This window comes from Rousettus aegyptiacus, unplaced genomic scaffold (assembly GCF_014176215.1).
Source record: "Rousettus aegyptiacus isolate mRouAeg1 unplaced genomic scaffold, mRouAeg1.p scaffold_m13_p_9, whole genome shotgun sequence".
Taxonomy (NCBI): domain Eukaryota; kingdom Metazoa; phylum Chordata; class Mammalia; order Chiroptera; family Pteropodidae; genus Rousettus; species Rousettus aegyptiacus.
The window spans coordinates 94,906,129-94,926,754 of NW_023416312.1; the positions used below are offsets into that span (position 1 = coordinate 94,906,129).

The window sequence follows — 20,626 nt, forward strand, 5'->3', positions numbered from 1 at the left end:
TAGAGATAGCCAAAACAGGACTCAAGGTTTCTTATCTGTATTTTTTATATTGGGACTCTACATATTATTTTTGAAAAATAATATTGAGCCAATAATAATGGTTGAAAATCATAATGCCTCTCATTTCCAGAAACATAGCATTGGGGGCTGGAGACAGAGTTTGGGAGTACTTGCATTTATCCCTGAATAGATTTTCAGGGTACAATTTTTGGCCAAATCTTATTAATGTGCAGGCTAAGACATTTCAGGTATGAAGAAGAAAGTCTCAAAAGAGCAAAAACCTAGGCAGCCATTGCAGGTTCATTTAGAAGAAATTGCTTTATATATTGTTTTATTTTCACCATTTCAGTCCTCATATTTGTGTCATATAGAGCTTCTAGATTGGCCAGAATATTCCAAGGCTCAATATTTAAGAATGAGCTAATGAAACTGAGTTTTGTTTTTGTTTTTGTATCATGAGAGTGACTATAAACAGCTTAGAACTTTTGTCACTCTGGGAATAAATGTCATTTTGGACTATGGGACAAACGATGACTGCAGCTCATGAGTTGGTAGACTGGATGAGAGGTTGTACATATTTACCGGAGGGTTCAGTATGGCAATAACTCATCTTCCAGATGATGATTGAGATTTAAAGTACTTATAAATTATACCTTGCTTAATTCTAAAAGAATTTAAGAAACAAAAATTTTCTTGGTAAGTATAGTTAAAATACAAAAAAAATGAGTAACTATACAAATACATATACATATGAGAACCTATTTTAAAAGAGAAGTGAGAGGATCATGTTGGAATCTGGACTGAATGAGGGATAGAAACTGAATAATCAATTTATTGGTCCAAACAAGAAGCAGGATTCATTGGGTAATATTGTGTTCTTTTCTGATAAAAAGAAGCAAAGAATTTAAACTGCCAAAACAGCTGTTTCTTGACATTGACTTCTAAGAGGGACCCTTATCTTCAACTTCAGTTTTTTAATACAACTTTTTATATTATTATCATTATTATTTATGCCTACAGCACCTGATCTTCCTAGGTAGTCCCCCGTCCAAGTACTAACCAAGCCCGACCCTGCTTAGCTTCTAAAATCGGACATCAGGCTTGTTTAGGGTGGCATGGCCATACACCAGGGACTGTGGCTCCACTAGGGTGTGAACCCAGGACTTTCTGCGTGTAGAACAGACATGCTAACCACTGCACTATGGAACCACATCCTAATACAATAACTCTTAAATGGATGCTTCTTAAATAGATTCTCCATAGATGCTGAGTGTCACATGGATTCAGATTTCAGTGGAGGCATTTCTGTGGGAAGCAAGGCAAGCTAGTCCAGGTACAAATACTGCTGATGAAACAAAATGGGACAAGTGCTTAAAGCATCTTAAGGTGGGAGTCCACAGACCCTCTAGTACTTTCTCAAATTTCAGCCTTTGGTTCATAGTAGAGGTTGATTTTGATTAATAAAGGATTGGAGAGGGATCAAAAATCCATTGAGTAGTATAAGAGAAATAGAAACTTTGCCCTTCTGTCCAATATTTCTCTATAAAAATCCAGGCTCTCTATCTTGAAGGGTCCCAGAGGTTGATTTGAATATAGTTTTGGGATAGGACAGCCCTTATTCTACAGAGAATGGGTTACAAGGGTAATTTGAAAAGCAGCATTAAGGATTGAAGCTGAGATTAATAACCAGACAGACAATTGACTAAAAAAATTAACCCAAAAGGACTATGGAGAGAGTCATTAACTGGTATAAGGTACCTGGATAGACACATGATAGATCAGAGGAGAGCAGTCAGGTACAGAAGAGAGTGCTAGGCGTCCTCTGGAGATGCTGCTAGGGAAGCTTGCACGTTTTACATGGTGCTCACTGGTATACATGTATGGGCCGCCATCTCACAAAGAGAATCAAAGTGGCTCATACACCAGGCATTAAAGTAACTCACAGGTACTTATTAGTTTGAATGTATATTCTCCCTTCAAGAGGAAAGATACTGCTTGTATTGTTTATTACTAAATAGCCATTAAAAGGCACAAGGCTTAATGATTAGAAGATATGCAAAAATGTTTGTCAGAGGACAGATTTGCAGTGTTTTTTTTTGCATTTAATAATGGCCATTTGTAATAAGGGAGAGGTGGCATTATCCCTATATTATGCATGAGGATGTAAGGTAAAGTTTAAGTAACTTATACATCCTACAGCCCCATTCATCTGCTTAATAGGTAGCAGTGGCATCATTTGAACACAGGTCTGCTTTATGGCAAAGTTCATTAGGCAGCACTGTCTCTTTATTGAGTAAACATTTAGAGAATATACTCAGGGCACCAATGGCAGCATTAGGTATTGGAGACACTGCAGAGTTCCTGCAGTAAGCACCATGGAAAATTTGCAAGCTTCCCTAGCAATATCTCCAGAGATAAGACATGGCCCTCAGCCTCTGAAGCAGAAAAGCAGAGGGCCAGCCAAAGCTAAAACACAAAGCTTGCTTAAGATTTAAATATCTGGAAAAAATCACAATAGGTGACAACACAAACATTTAACCTCCATAAGAGAGGATCAGAAGTTTTTGATGAGAAGCTGGCAAAGGTGACAGAAGCAGAATTTAAGGACTCTATATCCCATATGTATATGGAAGGTGTGGTAGGCAGAATTGTGATACTTGTGACCTTCTCTTCCTCTCCTTTCTCCCCCATGAATAGATTATATTGCATGCCAAAATGGACTTTGCAGATGCAATTAAGGTTCTTATCAGTGGCTTTAAAATAGGGAGATTATCCTGGATTATCCAGCTAGGCTCAATATAATCATATGAGCTTGCTATTTGATTTCCATTTTGTTTACTGCATCTTCTTTTTCTCTTTGATCACATTAGCTGTATGGATAAGTCATGCATAGATATATTTATCTTGCCTTTTCAAAGAACCAGCTTTTGTTAACTTTCTCATATTTTACATTCTATCTCATTTACTTTTCTCCTAATTGTATTTTACGTATTTTCAGATTTAGTTTGTTGATTTTTAAAGCTTAGTCAAAAGCTATTTTTCCACATATTCTAATAAGCATATTCAAATCTATAAATTTCTCTGTAAGTTGTGCTTTAGATATATTCCATAATTTTGATAGCTACTACTCCCGTTGTTCTTAAACTCAAAGGATCTAATCATTTACATTAAAATTTATTTAATGTTTTGGTTTATTTAGCATTTTTTCTTCAAGACATATGATTTTTATCACATTTTTATTCTAAGATTTTGATTGTCTTCGTTATGTGTTGCCTCATAAATCAACAATTTTATTATGTTCAAGGATGCCGTGGGACATAATTTTAGGCAGAGCACGGTAGAGATGGCTTTTCTCCACTCTGCAATATTTGGGGCCTCAGGTTGGAAGGGTTTAATGACTGGGACCACAGTCACCTAAAGGTTTCTTTACTCACACATCTGGCATGTAGGCCGCAATGCATTAAGAGCCGGGTTTAGCTTACACAACAGACTAGAGTAAGTAACCACACATGGACTCTATTTGGCTTAGGCTTCTCACAGAATGACAGCTGGGTCCCAGAGGGGAGAATCCAGAGAAAAAGTGTTCTACAAGACCTAGATGGAATCTGCTTGACTTGTTCGTGACCTAGACTCACAAGACACGTGGAGTGGTATTTATGGTACTCTATGGGTTGAAACCATCCAAACCAGACCAGATTTCAAGAAGAGAGGAAAAAGATCTCATCTTTAATACTCTGTGGTCATGTTTTAAAACTGCTTCAATTGGACCATGTTCAAAGAGCATGTTTCTGCGTGATGTTAAATCTTGTGGTTTATATGTGCCTCATATATTTATTTCCCCGTATCTTTAAATATATCTTTTAAAGCGGGATATTGTTGAGATTTTTTTTTGTTTATTCAATATTAGAGACTCTGTCTTTTAATTGCCTCACAAGAATACAGCTGGTACAGATCCATGTGTCCAGGCTTGAACTCTCCTTGATTTATACTTTTATTTATTTCTTTGCTTTTATTTATTTTCTTTGTTTTTGAAGGCTCTGCGTGCTCTGAAACAAGAGCCAGGCAGTAAGTAAACATCAAAATTTGTACATACGATCAGGAGGTACCTCCCAGTTTCATGCCTGACCTAGCCCACCTTAGTCACATCCCTGCCTCGTGGCTCTCCAGGACAATGTGGAGGAAATTAATGAATACAAATAGAATCATCTGCCCCTGCTTATGCCCTTGCCTTGGGTCTTTTATCCTCTCCAGTTTCAATTACTCATTTCTCCTCCATCTTGGGACCCAAACACTTTCTATACGTCTCCGGAAGAATTTCTCACACATTTATTTCCATTATGGAATGTAAGATTACATTTTGTCAATATCTCAACTTCTCTTTAGTTGCTTCTTTGGGTTTGGAGAGGCTGTCCATGATAGTTTGACTTCTTGTCTCAAAATCCTTGGTTTCATAAAAGTGAATCCATCTGATGTTTTAAAAGTATACGTATATGCGATGCTATGTTATGCATTTTCTCTTTAGCTTAGGAAATCTAGTCACTGTAAACTAGTGTAAACCTCTCATACTTGTCTACAACACTTTATGGATTTTATAGCATCATGTGCATTATTGCAGTGCTCAGAACACTGCCATAGTTATAAATGAGTAAACTGTAGTTAAGTGATGTGTCTGTAAATGCAGCTAATAAGAAACATATGGAGCTTAGGTTCACATCCTCTAACTCCCCAAATTTCTTCCCAATGCTAGTTTGAAAATATTTAACTGAGTCACAAAAACAGCCACAGAGTACATGTTGAGTGAAGACATTTTAAAAATGAGTTTTAAAATACTTAATGTCAGTATAACTATTGTGAGAGAAAAGAACAGCCTTAAGTGACGAATTGACTATATAGGTTTAGAAAACCAATGACAAAATAGATATCCATCTGGTGTGCATGATTATTTTTTAAATTTAGATTTTTTGATAAATTTTATTTTAATACAATTTCAAATTTATAGACAGTTTCAAGTGTAGTATGAGGCAATTCCTTTATTTACCAAATTTCACTAATATTTTATAACATTTTCTCCTTTCTCCTTTTTTTTACTATATCTAGCTATACTTCCCCCTAAAACCATTTGAGTTAAGTCAAGCATACTATGAATCTTACTCTAAATACTACAGGAGGTAGATCCATAGAGCAATAAATCACAGTAAAGTTATCAAAATCAGAAAATTTAACATCAATCTGATACTATTCTCTAATTTGGGGATCTGCAAACCTTAGCCCTCAGGTCAGATATGGACCACTGCTGCTTGTTATTGTGAATAAAGTTTTTTTGAAACACAAGCACATTTTATCTAGAATTGTTTTCGAGCTACGACAACATAATTGGGTAGTTATGACAGAGACTATGTGATAAACAAAGCTAAAATATTTACCATCTGATCCTTGCTCTAATTCAAAGTCCATATTCAAATTTGTGTCCAAATAATAACCTTCATAGTTCTATTTCCTCATTCAGGACTCACCTGAGATCCCTCATTGCCTTTACTTGTTACCTTTCCTTTATCCCCTTCAATCTGTGACAGTTCCTGATCCTTGCTTTATGTTTAAGAGTAAGGCCCACTTATTTTGTGAAACGTCTCGAAATGGGTTTATCTGACATTTACTCAGTAGACTCAGATTATGCATTTTGGGCGGGAATAATGCTAAAAAAGATGCTGTGTTCTCATTGCATCCCGGTAGTAGGCACGTGGTGTCAGTTTCTCCCTTTGTTACTGACATTCATCTTAATTGCTTAGTTAAGCTGGTGTTTGCTAAGTTCTTCCAATGTGAAGTTACTATTTTGTTTGTGATATTAATGTATAACTTGTTGGCAAATAAGTTGACTATTAAATACCTTGTTCTGAATAAAGTATCACTACAATGGTTAAAAATGGTGATTTTTCTAAAGCCCTGTATGCATATTTTAATATCTTAGTAAAATGTTTAAAGTCAGGTCTGTGTATACAAAGTGCAGGAGAACTATTAAAGGCTGGAATTCATGAGAAGCCAAGATTCACACAGATTGCCCGAGCCTTATCGTCGGTGCCTTTTTGAGTGTGAATAATGGATGCAGTACTGAAAACTGGAAACATTTGGCTGATAATATTTATAAAGTACTACATGAATGTTCAGAATAAGTTCTCAATAACATTCAGAAAATTCAGTATAGATATTCAAATGCAATGCTATCAGCTGAATAGGAAACTTCCATCAATCTGAAATGTTTCGTAAGGTGTGCCTGTCTACATGCCAGAAACGGAACACAACATACAGGTTTGGGTAACAGTTTTCTGCAGCAGCCGTCCACAGCCAAATATATCACTTATCATGTGGGGCTGGGAGAAGCAAGTCTACTGGGCTGAGATGCAGTTTCCACACCCTTGGTTAGGGTCAATCACTTAGACGCCCACTTTCAAAAAGTATTCCTTCAAGTAGTGGTAACTGATGTACAAAGTATATGAAACTTCTGATTTCACTCAAAATGAAGTTAAAATGAAGGTCACATCATGGTCCTCAAAGTCAGACCTTGTTCAGGAAGTAATTAGAAGAAGGATGATTAGGAAAGCAAGAAACAGAACATTTTCTTCTAAGCGTTATTGACTTAGCATTGATTGATGTTTTAGTTCTGTCCACTCTCTGATATTAAAAAGAGGATGAGTCGAAGGACTAATTTTGAGTATACTCATTTTCAATTTCCAGTCAATATTGGCTTGGAATAAAGCAAATAGCAAAATGACAAGTAAAGACAAGGGTAGCAGATGTTTTCCTAGATGACACCAAAGGGATTTCCTGACACAGCACAAAGGTAGCAATAGGAAAGAAGTCTCACGACATATTTTTATGTGGTTGGAGTATCAGTCTCCAGGTCTCCCCATTTAGATATTTAGATAAAACATTGTAAATATTCTTGTAAATACTGGTTTTTAGGCAATACTATGTATGGTTTTAAGATCATTTGTTTACATAATAAGTAGAGAATGTATAACTTGGGGGTAGTAATGGTAGACCAAGTTAGCCTCTATTATAATACCCTAAAAAGGTACCAGATAGGTACAAGCTACCTAAGAGAACAAGGATTAAGTGAAAGGAACAAATTTTACTAGTGTTGAACTTCACTGTATCTTGGCATACACACATGAAGATAAGTGCTAACATTGGCTGAATTTTTATAACTATTTAACTGAATCCCATGGGCACTTATTTATAAATCTGTATATTCAACTGTAAGTTCTTTTCTACTTGCAGAAGAAAAATGTTTTGGATTCCATGGGTCACAAAAATAAATCTTCGTTTAGCTTCTTGGGTAAGTCGTTGATTTTTGAAGGATATAGATCATTAGTTTCATAATTCTCCAAGATGGAGATTTGACAGGAAGTTAATTTCAAATGGCCAAATGTCCAGATTATTTTAAGACTGGAAATATCTTCTCCTTCCAATCCTTGACAGTTTGCTCTTAAATTCAATTATATATTTATGCAAAATATTTGAGAGCCTAAGGAACAAAAATTTTTCTAGAGGCTGGGTAAAGCCCCCTAAAGATAATATATGTGTTGAAGGAATTCAGGGAAGGTTTCATGGTTACATAGCCTGAAATTAGAAGTGAAGAAAAATGAAGGTTTTAAAACTAATTCAGGGGATGGGGGAGGTAGACGAGGTAAAGGGAGTCAAATATGCAGTGACAGAAAGAAATCTAACTATGGGAGGTGAACACAAGGTATAAATACATATATGCCTTAGTGTTAAAGTATACAGCTAAAACTTATTGGATTTCATTAACCAATGTCACCATAAAATTAATTTATAAAAAATCTGATTCAACAATTCACTATGTTGTATTCAAGATTTCCACTAAATAGTTACTTATGATCACACTTTAAACTAGTCTAGTCTTCCTGTGGAAAAAATAGTTGTTTCCAAACTATAGATGTTAATAATAGTGTATGAAGACTCAGGGTGTTGTATATTGCTACTTACCTTGATTTGTTCCAGGATGATATAATTGGGAACCATGTCTCAGCCAGAATTTCTGTGGGCAAAGGGGAATATAGGAAGTGCTATAGATTACTTTTAAAATTACGGTGGTTAGGAGGTCAAAATCTGCAGACAGATTGCCTGAATTACATTTCTGGCTCTGCCATCTACTACTTGTGTGATCATGGGTAAATATGAGAAAATGTTACACCTTTGTGCTGTTTTCTAATCAATAAGGTTAGTAGGATTAAATAAATACATGTAAATATTTATGAAAGTGGCACCTAGTAAATACTTAATAATTATTGGTAGTAGTATTAAATGCAGGGAAACTATACATGAAAAAAATCCATAGTCCAAAGTTTCACCATTAAAGAAGAATGAATGAAAACAAACTGAAGATGTAATTCAAAAAGTTCAAAGAAACTGAGAAACGAATTAAATTTAGCAACATAAATTATCGGATTGAAAATATAGATTAAAATTAATTGAAGCATTGGCACACTGAAAAGAGAATAGAAATGGGCAATTTTGTAAAATCTAATTATGGATCAGATAATACAAGATATGCTATCAGAAATTTCAAGGAAATATTCATAATAGTGATGTTCTGTTATTGGTTATCACGGTCTTGTCATTTGCCTCTGGAAAACATAGGTTCTTTGGAGGCCAAAACCAAGTGAAAAGATTCTAAGTCATGTAGTTGAAACATGGCTTCCTTATATTTCTCTGATGGAATGACAATGTGAGCAGCTGACTGATGCTCACGGAGTGGTGAATAAGGAAGCAGAGAGGTGAGAGAGAAGGAAACAAAGGTCAGGTACCTGGGAAGTTGTCACAACCCTTAGGAATGTGACATTATTTGAAACAGAAACTTGGACTTTGACACCTTGGTAAGTTTTTGCTTCCTAAATTATTTTTACATGCTTCCTGCATGTCCTCTCTTAATTCTGAATAAATGTTACTTTTCAGAATGCCAGCCTGGCTCAGCTAGATTAAGGGGTAAAAAGGAATAGGGTTGGGTTAGAGACTTAAGAAGAATGGCACCACACTTCTGTGATCTAGGTATGATGGCAGCTTTGAAGAGCTCGGAGTTTAGGTAAAATCCAGGGGGACTTGGAAAACTGTTTCCTTTTAGTTAGGAAATTATTTGGTAGTCATTTCTGTAGTGTTTCTAGCACCCAGAAAAGTGCTTGCCACATGGTGAATGCTGATTACATACTTGCTGAATGATTGAGGTCATTTTTGTACAAGCAGGTTAGTTGATTCTTCCAACTTATCCTGATATGATCCTGTGATGGAGATAGCCTTATGTCAGAAATCAAACAGTTGTTTCCAGGTTTCTCTTGCTTTTTAGCAAGGTTGCCCTTACTCCGTTGTCGGTTGTTAAATACGCCAGTCTCAGCAAGAACTGGTCTTTTGTCTTTGGTGATCTTATCTAGGCACGTGTGCAAAGAGTATCAGTGATTAAATAGAGCTTTATTTACCAAACACATTCCATCAGAGAAGATTGTGACCATAGCAACTAGTGACAAGTGCTATTCTCCTGAGATGTTCCAGGCAGCAATGACAGCACTAATAGCTCTTAGTTACTAGTGTAACCGCCAGTATCTAAAGTAGTAATTTTAAACCAAGTGTGACACTGTAAGGACTTTACAGGCCATACTGATTGATATTTCCACTAATAGCACACAATTACATGTGCATTCAGGCCTGTAACCTTACCTGTTCCCAAGATTATTAGGCATGATTCCCTGCCCATAATAAAAATGTGCATCTGTAGGTGATACAAGTCCATAAGAAGTATCTACTGCTGAAAGACGAGGTGGAATCTCTCTCACACAATACCCATAACAAGTCTAGCTGTCATGGCGGAATAAGGCTAGGGACACCGAAGAACCCACCCCTGAAGTCCAGGCTCACAGGGCCAACCTAAGACTGAGGATGGACTAGATTAGAGAACTCCCTTTTCGTACCGTTAACCTATCAACAAATAATACACAACAGCATTCACCACTAGGTGACTGGCAAAATCATGGCGAGAGACCCCCAGTAAGGAACAGACCTACGGGCACAACTAAAAGCTAAGGACAGAGCACAAACACTGGGAAAAACTCCAGCAATCCTAAGAACTGAATCTCAGCACCAAGAAATGGGCACTCTTGGTGGGAATGTAAATTGGTGCAACTATGGAAAATGATATGGAGGTTCTTCCAAAATTAAAAATAGAACTCCGATATGATCCAGCAATCTTACATCTAGGTACATACACAAAAGAATTATAAGCAGGAACTTGTTAAAATAAATGTAGCCATCAGAGTGATTTTTAATGGACTATTCTGTCTGTTCCAGTACAGCCAGTAGACAAGAGCCTGCTGGGGCCAAGATGTCAAGAACCTGTCCAGTTACGTCAGTGTGAAGTGATTGACTAGAGATTACTTTATCATGTGGTCCACTGTATGATAGTTATCTTACTTCTGATTGGTTAAGGCAGGGATCCCCAATCCTGGGCCGTGGACTGGTACTGATCCATGGCCTGTTAGGAATCAGGCTGCATAGCAGGAGATGAGTGGTGGGCAAGTGAGTAAAGCCTCACTTTGCTAGCAGCTGCTCCCCAGCGCTAGCATCACCGCCTCAGCTCTACCTCAGATCATCAGGAGTTAGATTCTCATAGGACCATGGTCTCTGGTGCCATAAAAGGTTGGGGACCACTGGGTTAAGGAATGGAGAAGCCAGTGGTTATTGATGAGCTGCTAAACAGAGAAAAAAAATCCCTAGAAACACCAGTACAGTATGACTGTAAAATTTCCTCCAGTCTCATATGACTTTAAGTTGGAAAATATTAAGTGGATCTGTGACTGAGAGATTCAGGAGTGTGGTATTATCCACCTACGACTATCGGCCAAATTTGCTGATGAAGCTTGCATGCTGCATAGGATGCTCCAAGGGCTGATCTCTGTTGCAATACTGGGTGAGACAGGACCAAAGATGGATGGAGCAGTACAACATAGAAACAGTAAGCCTTCTGTTACAAAGCCAACCAGTGCCTTTGTAATAGGAATGAAAATGCACCTAAGTCCCTAATAGATCATCCAAAATGTCAAGGATAGGAATCCCGACCTGGCATTTTATAAGTAGGGCTGCACTGAGCACCACATTTATTCCATGAGGAAGAAACAAAAGCCAAAATGGGCTGTAATGACACACTAGAAGAAGAAAAGATTATTTCGGAGAAACCAACAAAGAGGCTCCGTGTTGATGCAGAGATTAAAAGCCTCATTTAAGCATAGAAAACTCAACAGAACCTAGGCGGCAACAACCAACTAGTGATAGGTGGGTAGAAAGGAAATGTATATTTAAAAATACTGCAAGAAGTCCTAGAAATTCAGATAATCAGCTCTTTAAAAAAATAAAACGACCATAAGATCATATGAAGGAAGTACTTGTTGCTTCTCTTTGTCTGAAAAGATTGATAGAAGCAAAAAAACAATTGTGAAATGTAGATGTATCTACACCTGGAAACCTGTGCCTTGTGTTCAAATTCATTAAAGGCTGATTCTGCAAATATGAGAATAGGTGGGGGCTACAGACATGAATAGAAATTTCAATGACGAGGATATACAGATGGCAAATGAGCATATCAAAATATGTTCAACATTAACCAAAAGGGAAATACAAATGAAAACTTCAAAGAAATCACTACACAGGCACCAGAATGACTTATTATTTTTTTAATGATAACACCAAATGCTGCTGAAACTGCAGAGAAACTGTATCACTCATAGATTGCTGGTGCAAATGTAAAATATAGCCACTCGAGAAACAAGAATGGCAGTTTCTTATAAAACTAAGTGTTCTATAACCATATGACTCAGCAATTGCATTCTTGGACATTTATCTCAGAAATGGAAGCTTTAGGTTCACAGAAAAACCTATATATACAACAATAATCACATCAGCTTTATTTATAATAGTCCCCAAATCAAAACAACTAAAATGCCCTTCAATAAATGAATGTTCAAGCATATATAGTTGTGGTATATCCTTTTCATGGAATATTACTTAGCAATAAAGGAAAACAAAACTATTGATACAACTTCAATGGAATTCAAGAGGTTTATGTCGAATGTAAAAAGCCGATAGAAAAGGTTACATATTAAAGAATTCCATTTATGTAACATTATTTTAATGAGAAAATTATAGAGATGCAGAACAAACTACTGCATTCCAGGGGTCAGAGGGGGAGAGAGGGAGGGAAGTTGGCGGTGGCTATAAGAGTAGCAAGAGGGATCCTTGTGATGGAACTTTTCTGTATCTTGACTGTAGTGGTAGTCACAGGAAACTACACAGATGATGAAATTGCCTAAAACCAAACACAAACAAATACACAAACTTGTGCATGTGAAACTGGTGGAATCTAAGGTAAATGGATCACATAAATTTCACTTTCCTCATTGTGCTATTATACTATAGATATGCAGGATGTCACCCCTGGGGGAAACTAGGTTAATGGTATGGAATATCTTTCTATTTCTTACAACTGCGTGTGAATTTACAATGATGTTAAAAAATTTTTTTTAATAAAATTAAAGCAACTTTGGGGTATCATTTAAATACTAAACAAAATGACAGACATAACATTCAAAATATAATATTGATGGGCACAGCAACATTGACACAAAATAATTATGCTGAGTGAAAGAAGCTGGATAAAAATGAGTATGAATTCTATTTATACATAACACTAGAAAATATAACCTAATCTATAGAGACAGCAAGCAAATCAGTGGTTATCTGAGAATGGGGGTGCAGAGAGGATAGGAGGGAGTGATTTTCGAGGGGCAAGAGGAAACAGGGGGCGATGCATATGTTCACTCTTATAATTGTGGCAATGATTTAACAAGTGACCAAACTCATCAAACTGTCACTTTAAGCATGTGTAATTTATATGAGTGTAATATATCAATTACACTTCAATAGCACCACTTAAAAGATGATCTCTTCAGAGGAATGAGAACACTTTGGAAAGAATAAAGATAAAAGATATTTGGAGGGAAGACTGTTGTTTCAGAATTCTCTGCAGAATTTTTCTTTATTGCTACTACTGCCACTGCTCCACCCTACATTTTTTAAATTAAATTTTATCTAATTTATTTTATTTATTTTATTTTATCTCATTTAATTATTTTTTGGTGACATTGGTCGATGAAATCCAGTAACTTTCAGGTGTACAATTTAACAGTAAGGCATATAAATATTGCATTGTATGATCCCTTCCCATAGTTAGATTTCTTTCTGTCACCACATATTTGACCCTCTTTACCCTGTCTACCTCCCCCCTCCCCCAATCTCCCCACCCTCTGGCAACCGCTAGTCTATTGTCCATGTGTCTCTGTTTGTCCTGTTCATTTGTTGCTTTTAGGTTTAGATCCCACATATAAGTGATATCATGTGATTTTCAACTTTTTCTGTCCGGATTATTTCGCTTAACACGATTATCTCAAGGTCCATCTCTGTTGTTGCAAATGGCGGTATTTCATCTCTTCTTATGGCTGAGTAATATTCCACTGTATATATGTACCACAGAACACTAAAATTTTTAAGTGCACTAATCCATGTTGGATTTATGGCTTCTGCTGATCATTATTTAAGTCCTTATGGTGCTTTCAGTACCTTTTAGTAGGGTGACATTTTGGGCCCTGCTGAGAACCATTAGCTACTGACATCATAGGGTGGGGTGTAACAAACACCATGATGAAGTAGGTGGCTGAGGTAGGTGGCCTAAAAGCTATTTGTCTATTTTTGTGGTAGTACTGCCACCCACACACCATACTCTATATAGGTTCTGGCAATCTATGCCCCGAGCATGCCTCCATCCCTACCCCCCAGCCAGCCACCCACAGAAATGCGAGCGTTGAGGAAGTTTGTCTTCAGTGCTCAGTCCTTACCCAGTCCTTATCCCCACTGTCTGATTAACCAATTCTGCCAGTCTGGCCCCCAACCCTGCTGGACCCCAGGTTCCCTCCCTGCTTACACATCTGCCTCTTTCATGCCTTCCTCATTCTTCCCATGAGAGAACTCGCAAAAACACAAATGTTCATAACAGCTCATTTTTATTTTAATTACCCATCAGTATACCCTGTTGTAAAATTTGATGTTTACATGATCAGCCATTTCTCAGTCCCCAGACTTTGGGGAGTTCATAGAAAATTTCGAGGTCTCTGGCCTTGTTCTGAAGTTACTGGCAGCACACGGGGGTCACTCGGGGTGGTAGACTTCATTTTATTTTAGTCCTGTACTGGCTTATCTTGAATTCAGTATCTGATTCAGCCTGTGGTAGTGACCAAATAGTATTGTTTCTCTAGACTTCTTAGTCTTTCCTTTAAGGCTGGTAGTTTTCTTGGAGACTTTTTTACTAAGACTCTTTCGAAGGGGTCCTTTTGCCTTCATGGTTATCATCAGTACCTAGAAGGACATCGGAGTGAGGCCAAAAGGGTACCACTGATTTAGGGGAAGATGGGGTATCGATGGGAAGGGGGCTTAATGAGAAGGGTCAGGACTGAGGAGGAAGTCTGTGCCAGGTATGGAAAAGATAAGATTCTTTGGGGTGGGGGAACTAATAAAAAGAAAAGAGTAGTAGTTTGGGCAGAGTCATCTTCCCTGGTCACCACCTTTGGATCTGGGTTTGGAAGTCTTTATCTCCTTTCCTTTGGCACTTGTGCTTGTTTGTTCCATATCTGTAGTAGGTTCTGGTTGTTCATTGGTCACCTTAGCCATAGTGAAGCCTCCCAGCGGTCTGCTCCAGGCCTCCTGACTGTCCTATATAGATATATACACCAATCCCCATGACAACAAGCCACATCCTTCAGCTTTGATTGCTCAGCAGGTCTCTCCACCAGCCAATTGTGGCTAAGGAGGCTTAGACATCACAAAGCACTACTTACGATACCTCTGTGCATGGGCAAGGTTGGAGAGGCTAAGATGTGGCTTAGATATTATAAAGTACCATTCTTCACACCTCTGTGGGCGAGGGACATTCGACAAATAGGCAAAAGATGGTTTGGTTAAGACAAAGAGGGCTTTTTTACATCCTCAAAAGAGTCTTCCCAAACTGAACTGCCACCTCCCTCATGTCTGTTCATTGGTGGTGTTATACATGGTATAACTATTCTCCAAGGCTATCTATACCCACTGGTTTTTTTTGCTGTCTCTACCCTCAGTTATTAGCTAGTGTTTTGTATATCTTACCTAAAATTCCTCCAAAGACAGCATGGCCACATTTAAATATTGGTGGATATGGGAATTATCTTACAAACTCGCAAAAAGACAGTTCCCATGAAGAAACATCTGACATTAAAGACTGCTGATTTTTGATGAAATTATTTTCTGCTAACTCTAATTTGTAAGCAGGGATTAACTGCCCACCGATAAAGGTTGCTTTTATCTTTACTTTTATTCTATTCTTGGACTCTATCCATGTTATTAACATTGAGTTTAACAAGGTTCTTGCTCTTATTTTTCATTTTTCTTCTTCCTGGAGTCCAACACTCATTTCCTTCCCACTATTAGTAACCTACTCTGACTTTTTTGAATTATGTTCTTGCATATGTTTGTACTCTTGTGAAATAGATAGCCTTGGTAAATATCTGTGTGTGAGAATGTAGAGGATTGTGCCATAGATATTGTTCTGTTTCTTACCTTACGCACTCAATACTATGCTTTTAAGTTCAACCTATGTGGCTATATGTAATCTGTACTTCCTTGCTTCTCATGCTGCATCATATTCCATTAGAAAGTGGGCACCTAGTTTTGCTTGTCTATTACCCTTTTGAGGGACACTTATGTTGGCTCTCCACTCCATTGCCACAAACAATGCCATGGTGAGCAACCTCATTCATGTTCCTTTATGGATCTCTATGTATATTTCTCTGGGCTATATACTCATAAAATTTCTAGATCTTAGGTAGACCTAATCCTTAGGTCCATTTCAGATGCTATAACAGAATACCACCGATTAGGAGGTTTAAATAACAAACATTAGTTTCTCACAGTTTTTGAGGCTGGAAGTCCAAGGTTAGGAAGCCAGAATGGTTGGGGTCTTGATGAAGACCCACTTTCTGCCTATGTACTCATGTGGTCTTCCTTGGTGAGTACATGCAGAGAGAGAAAAAGCTATTTCCAGTCTCTTCCTTGTATTATAAGGCCAATAATCCCATCATAAGGTCCCAGCCTCATGACCTAATCTAATCCAAGTTACCTCCTCAAAGCTCCACCAAATCACATCAGGGTATTAGAATTTCAACATATGAATTTTGGAAAGATAAATTCAGTCTATATAAATTTTCCTAAATATTGCCAATTTGCTCTCTAAGACAACTGTAAAAGTCTACCTTCCCAATACAATCATTATTACCTGTTTCGCTACACACTCACCAATACTCTGTGTGGAAGGCAGCTTCCAATATGGCTCCCAAAGATTCTAGCCTCCTGATGTTCACACTTATGTAATTCACAAGTGTGGATTGTACCTACAGACTTGCTTCTAATAAACAGAATTGATAGAATTCGGCAACAGTGATGGGATGCCATTAACATGATTGGCTTTCTTCTTGTTAGAACTCTTTCTTGCGGGCAATCTCTCTTGCCCTCTCATTTTCTCATTTTGATAAAAGCACATCATAAGATGCTCAGTGAAGAGGCTCACATCTCAATCCTACCAACAACTATGTTTGTGAAGTAGGAAGTGGATCCTTCCCAACTGAAAATTTTAAATAACATCATCTTGTAAGAGACCCAGAACACCAGCTAAAATGCATCCAGGTTCTTGACTTATAGAAACAGATAATAGATTTTGTTGTTTCAAGTCACTAAGCTTGGGGATAATTTCTTACATAATGAAAGATAACTAATACACTTAGTATTTAACTTTTAAACTTAAAAAAATCTGGTAAAAAAATGAAATCTCCTTTCACTTCTATGATTGCTAGTGATGCAGCCTTTGAGATTTTCTACTCTTTAAATTGACATTTGCTTGTTAATAATGTTTCTCATTCTATTGGATTTCTCTTTTTCACATTGCTTTCACCATTCCTTTAGATTAGGATAGTCTTTGTTAGTGAACTTTTCCTTTGATAAGCTTTATTGAACATAAATCCTTGATATTTATCCAATTTTGTTATTCTCCAGATGGTTTTTCTGCACTGATATGTGGTATTTTTATCATACATCTTTTATTTTCAGGGCTATTATTTCATCGATCATGGCCTCTAGTACTAGGTCAAATGTAGATATTTATATCCTGAAGATTATGTGCCTAAAATGTTATAGTAATTCAGAGGGGTTTTTTTTTTTGGTTTTGCTATGGAGACTTTATCATGTTAAAGAAGTTTCCTACCGTTCTTAGTCTTCAGAAAGGGCTTTTCAAAAAATCCTGTCTTTACAAGTTCTTTGGCTGTACCTGTTGAGATGAGTATGTAAATAAAATATTTTCCTTATTTATTAGGGAGGAGAAGTCACACAGACATTTTCCTATTTTAAAGCAGTCTTACATTTCTAAGACAAACCCTATTTGATTATAGTGCATGCTCTTACTATATCTTTCTAATTTTATATCTTTGTTTTTAAGGAAGATACTACTTTAAATCTCATGATGTGTCCTTTCTCAGTTTTGAAACTAAAGTTATATTAGCTGTATGAAATGTATTGGTAAGGTTTCTCTCATTTTCAGTGTTCCGACACAACTCGTATGACAGACTTGTCCCTTGAATGTTTTGCAGAATTTATCCATAAAGCCATCTAGAGATAGGGCTTTACTGTATGTGGGGCAATTGGCCCGAGGGAGGGATCTGATTACCATATTTATTTAATTGTTATGGGTATTGGTATTAATGAGAGAAGCTAATTAATACCTACATCTTCCTTGTGGAGTTTGGAACCTATTGATGGATACATATGTGTTAGATTCAGATAAGGCTGACTGCAAGTTGTGACTTTAGATCTCTAGCTCAGTGGACTTGTTAACAGTTTGCCTCTGAATTCACCAGACCCCTTACCATATGGTAGGTCAGAATTCACCTCGCAGTTAGTAGGTTGATCCTATGAGAGGAGATGATCAGAAGGGGTTGAGTGAAGCATGTCCCCACTGCTCCTTAAAAATTTATCAAACCTCTCTCTCTCCCCTGGGAAAAGTGAATGAAGTGGTGGAGAGAGGCTAAATATGTTAAAAATGTGATCAGAAAAAAGAAGTGTCGCCCAAACAATTGACTTTTATAGGTTCCTTCTGCAAAATTTGGCCATTTACACTTTTCCCCAGCTTATTTCTTCATGGGCTTCAAGTTTATTGGCATGTACTAATGAACTTATTTTATTACTTTTTAAATTGTGGTACTATTTTTCCTTTTCTCATTCATATTTTATTTGGATCTTAGCTCTTTTTTTCTTTATTTCTTGCTTGTGGTTTATCTCTCTAATCATATCTTGATTTTCTAATCGTTTATTTTTTGGTCTATATTTTTTCATATTTCTGTCTATGTGTCTGTTTTCTCCTGATTTCTTTTGCACTTACTCTGTTTCCTTTTCCAGCTTGTTGAGTTGAACGTATAGCTTTTTTGTCTGACACTTTTTAGATTTCTGATAAATGTATTTAAAGCGGTAAATTTTTCACAAAGTTCTGTCACAAATCTTCTAGTGCTAAGTATTAGAAATACCTCACAATTTAAAAAATTTCCTCTTTAATCCAAGGATTATTTAGTAGTATCAGTTTCAGATCATTGATTCTTAAGCTATTTTTTAAAAAATATTTTCTACTTTTCAATTGTTGTCATACAATATTATATTAGTTTCAGATGTACAACACACAAAGTGATCACCCCAATAAATCTATTACCCCTCTTATACCTACCTTACATAATTATTATAATACTATGGACTATATTCCTTATGCTATTCTTTATATCTCCTTGACTATTTTGTAACTACTAATTTGTACTTCTTAATCCTTTCCCTCTTTTTCAATGATTCCCCCAAACTCCCTCCAGTCTAGTAATCCTCAAAACGTTCTCTGTATCTAATAGTTTGTTTCTGTTTTTTTGTTGGTGGTGGTGGTGTTCATGGTGGTGGTTCTTTAGATTCCACATGTACATGAAATCATATGGCATTTGTCTTTATCCGACTTCACTCAGCACAATACCCTCTAGGTTCATCACAAAATACCTTTTTCCATCCCTTTACTTTCTGTCTGCGTGTGTCTTTTAATCAGAAGTGAGTCTCTTGTAAGCAGCCTATATAAGGGTCTTGTTTTTTAACCATTCTGCCACTCTATATTTTCATTGAACCTTTAGTTCTTTTTTATTTGAAGTACTCATTGATAGATATGCAGTTATTGCCATTCTTTATTTAGACTTTTGATGATTTTTTTTTCTTAAGTCTGTTGAGGGTAATTTTTCTATATACCAGTTTGTTCTAATTTATTCTGTTATTCTCTGCTTATTTCCTTATTTCTCTTGATTTTTTTAAAAAAGATTTTTGTTAAAATATAACTAACATACAATATTGTATTAGTTTCAGATTACTTAACATTTACCTAAAAAAGTGATCACCATGATAAATACAGCAACCATCTGACACTGTACAATGCTATCACAATGTTATTGACTATATTCCCTATGCTGTATTCCACATCCCAATGGCTTATTTGTTTTATACATGGAAATAAGAAATGCTTATTCTCCTTCACTTTTCTCCCCCTTTTTTTAGTTATAGTTGATGTTCGTTATTACTATGTATTAGTTTCAGGTGTACAGCATAGTGGTTAGACATTTCTATAATTTACGAAGTGATCCCCCTGACTAGTCTCGTACCCACCTGGCACTATACATAGTTATTACCATGTTATTAACTCTATTCCCTGTGCTGTATTTCACATCCCTGTGACCATTTCATAACTATAAATTTGTTCTTAATCCCATCACATTTTTCAACCCAACTTCCAAACCCCCTCCTATCTGGCAAACATCAGTTTGTTCTCTGTATCTATGAGTCTGTTTCTGTTTTGTTTGCTTATTTTATTTTTTAGATTCCACATATAAGTGAGATCATATGGTACTTCTTTCTCTTTTGACTTACTTAGCTTAATACCTTCCAAGTTGATCCATGTTGTCCCAAATGGTAAGATTTTATTCTTTTTTATGGCTGAGTAACATTCCATTGTATATATGCACCACTTTTTTTTTATCTAATTGTCTATTGATGGACACTTAGGTTGCTTCCATATCTTGGCTATTGTAAATACTGCTGCAGTCAGTATAGGGGTGCATGTATCTTCCTGAATTAGTGTTTTCAATTTCTTCAGGAAAATACCCAGAAATGGAAATTCTGGGTCATAAGGTAGTTCTGTTTGTAATTTTTTGAGGAAACTCTAAACTGTTTTCTATAGTGACTGCAGTCCCAACAACCAGTTTGCAATTGGGAAATTTTAAATCAGAATTCCTTTTTGTCTTTCACATCGTTACCTTTGTTATTGTAATGTGAGCTTTTAGTTAGGAGAAAGTACACGAGTTTTCCCTCTAATCAAGCAGTGGACACATAACAGGAGCTCAGTAAATGCTTGAATGAGTGAGTGAATGAC

At 36.6% G+C, this 20,626-nt stretch overlaps 1 pseudogene; it reads left to right on the forward strand.

The window, feature by feature from the left end:
• LOC118607760 overlaps positions 1 to 11,335 on the forward strand; it is a 45,786-nt pseudogene extending 34,451 nt beyond the window's left edge.
• Positions 11,336 to 20,626: the final 9,291 nt, after the last annotated feature.